General features: G+C 39.0%; 1 pseudogene; it reads right to left on the reverse strand.

The window, feature by feature from the left end:
* Positions 1-2,340: 2,340 nt before the first annotated feature.
* Positions 2,341-2,431, reverse strand: LOC112129157 (U7 small nuclear RNA; annotated as a pseudogene).
* Between the last annotated feature and the right edge of the window lie 850 nt (positions 2,432-3,281).

Raw genomic sequence — 3,281 nt, forward strand, 5'->3', positions numbered from 1 at the left:
CAGAGGGAGACTTTGGATGATCATTCAGGAACAGCACTGAGAATAGCTCAGATAGTCAGCTTTTATCCTCTTCTGTGCATGAACATGTAATAACTAGAAGCAATGGCTTTCACACTCAAGATTAATCAGGAAAACTGCTTTTTAAAGAAAGTGGGCAAACTTCCTAAGGAGTGTTTTTTGATGCTGTTTTGCTTTTTAGAGACAGGGTCTTGCTCTGTCACCCAGGCTGGAGTACAGTTGTGCAGTCATAGCTCACTGCAGCTTCAAATTTCTGAGTTGAAGTGATCCTCCCACTTCAGCCTCCAGAGTCTCAGACTACAGACTTGCACCACCACACCTGGCTAATTTTTTGTAGAGACGAGATCTTGTTATGTTGCCCAGGGTGGCTCATGGAATGTTTGAAGCGGGGTATAGGGCTTGAGAATGAAGCAGACCCCAGTTTGAAATACTAAAGAGATCTACCCCTCAGTGGAGGGTAAAGCCCACTTGAACTACTGTGAATGTCTCTAACCTGACTGTTTGCTTCTCCTTTAGACACCGTAAAAGGGTTTCTATCTTTTGATAGGCCCCACCTACTTACAAAGAACCCTCAGATGATTCTGTCAGCCAAGGAAGGGGCCTAACAGTGACTTACACATCTCTGCAAAGAGACTCATGGAAACTACCATATTAATGAACATAGTCCTTTATTCATCAATATAAACAGAAAACCAAAGATTGCAAATATATTAGGAAAACCAACAGCATGGAAGAGAAGATCCAAGTTGGACCAATAGAAAAATTGACCTTGGAGGAAACAGAGATAATTTAGGAAAGAAAGACTTTATAAAAATTGTGGTCTCTATCTTCAGAATAATTTGAGAAGATGCTGCATTCAAGAACTGAGAAGAGGTGGCTATGGGAAAGGAACAAGCAAAGAACAAGAAAAGATTCTTGGGAATTAAAAGTGGGATTGCAATGGGGAACCCTCAATAAGTGTGCCAAATAATAAATTGGATGCAGCGACAGACCAAGCAGTTGATCTGGAATCAAGGAATCTCAGAATGTAGAGCAAGAAAAGCAAAGAGACAGCAAGCATAAGAGAGTGCCAAGGACAGACACAGAGATCCAGCATCTGTCTGATTAGGAAAGAATAGAGAAAATGAAAGAGAGAGAATACCCAAAGAAGTCACAGAACAACATTTTCTTAAGCTCAAGAAATATGTGAGTCTTTAAGACTGAAAGTGTTCACTGAACAAAATTAAGGTAAAACGGTTAAACTCTTAGGCATGGTGGCTCATGCCTATAATCCCAGCACTTTGGGAGGCTAAGGCAGGAGGATCACTTGAACCCAGAATTTCAAGACTAGCCTGGGCAATATGGTGAGACCCCATCTGTACAAAAAATTTAAAAATTAGCCAGGCATGGTGTCACACACCTGTAGTCCCAGTTACTCAGAAGGCTGAGGTGGAAGGATCACTCAAGCCTGGGAGGTCGAGGCTGCAGTGACCTATGATTGCACCACTGCACTCCAGCCTGGGGCAACACAGTGAGACCCTGCTTCAATAAAAAGGAAAAAATAAGATTAAACTTCCCTCACTAGCATTCTCAGTTCTCCTTACTCTATTTATTCCTTTTTTTGATAGCACTATATAATACTAGCACACTACATAATTGTCTTATGCATTATGCATATTATTTATGACCTGTCTCCTCTGCTAGAATGTAAGTTCCAGGAGGGCAGGAATCTTTGATTTGTTCCCTAATGAAGCCCAGCACCTTGAACAGTGCCTTGCACCCTGGAGCCATCAGTAAAGATTTGTCAAATTGAATTAAAATCCAGACACACCTTGGCACAATTTCACAACTCCAAATATAAATGGGAAATCTTAAAATCTTGGGGATTTCCTAGAAAGAAAAAGAAACAGAACTTTCACCTGACATGAAAAGCATTGGATCCTGGACAACAATGAGTAACATAACATCTTCATAGTTAGCAAGGAAGAAAAGCTTGGTACAATCTAAACCCTGCCGAAGTACCAGTTATTTGGAAAGGCAATCATAGGGCATTTTCAGACATACAAGAACTCGGAACATTTACTGTTCATATTCCTTGGATGACAAAATTATTCAAACATATTTTCCAGCAAAAATTAAAGGAGGGTCCAAGAAAAAGGACAACATGGGATATAAGAAATTGAAACCCCAAAGAAGTGAAAGAAGCCAGCAAGAGATTAAGAGGATTCATCATTTTCAGATGCCCAAAAGGATTTCCTTGGACCAACAGTTCAAATGGCATGAGGATTTACATTTATTAATATTCCCTGACTCCAATCATATTAATTGGTTCTTTTTTTTCATGGGGGTTTTCCAGTAAAAAAACCAAAAAACAAACAAACAAACAAAAAACAGAAAACCTGCTAGACAAATTCAAAAAGAGCTGTAATAATTGGTTATTTAGTTAATAATATTTACATAGTCACAAAGCTGAAATGCTATTTAAAAGTTTTTAATTTTTGAAACAATTATAGGCAAAACATAGAAAACTTACTTAGAGTTACAAAATAAAATGTAAATTTTATAAATGTTTACCCTGTAAGAACCGTAACTGACAAAAATTGAGGTGAGGGCAGGGGGTGAGCAGAAAATATGCTTCTTTTTTAAAAAAACAAAATTGAAATCCCCTCTGCAGTCCTGGTCCTTTCTCTCCATCTGTAGAAGCAATCACTCTCCTGAAATTGGGGTATAATCAACCCATATTTATATACTTTACCTATAAACAATGTATAGTTATTTTATAAAAATTTAAAGTTTATGTAAATAATATCCTTACTTTTTTTTCACTTAACATTAAGTTTTTGAAATCCACTGATTTTTATACATTTGGTCATTCATTTTCACTGTTAGAGTATTGACCATACCACAATTTTTCATTCCCCTCACTAATGGGCCACTGAGTTGTTTCACTACTATAAACCACGTTGTAGTGAATATCCTTGTACTGTTCGCCTTGTGCACACGCTCAGGAGTTTCTCCAGGGCACCAATGTCTACAAGTGAAATGGCCAGGTGCTGGGTGTGTGCACGTTGTTTGGAGCCTCTTTATACTTGGTCGGTCCATCGCTTCTCTGTGATTTGGCTGAGATCAAGTGTGTACTTGATCAGTCCAGGACCAGCTCCAGCCAGTTCCTCCACTGACCTGCTGAGCTTTGAAAGCAAAGGCCCTTTAAGAGTCACTCAGCTTGGCTTTAATCAAGCGGCCTCAAGTTTTAGTGTGTCCAAGGACTACTGGGGAAACTTGTT

The sequence above is a fragment of the Pongo abelii genome, chromosome 16, assembly GCF_028885655.2.
Source record: "Pongo abelii isolate AG06213 chromosome 16, NHGRI_mPonAbe1-v2.0_pri, whole genome shotgun sequence".
Taxonomy (NCBI): Eukaryota; Metazoa; Chordata; class Mammalia; order Primates; family Hominidae; genus Pongo; species Pongo abelii.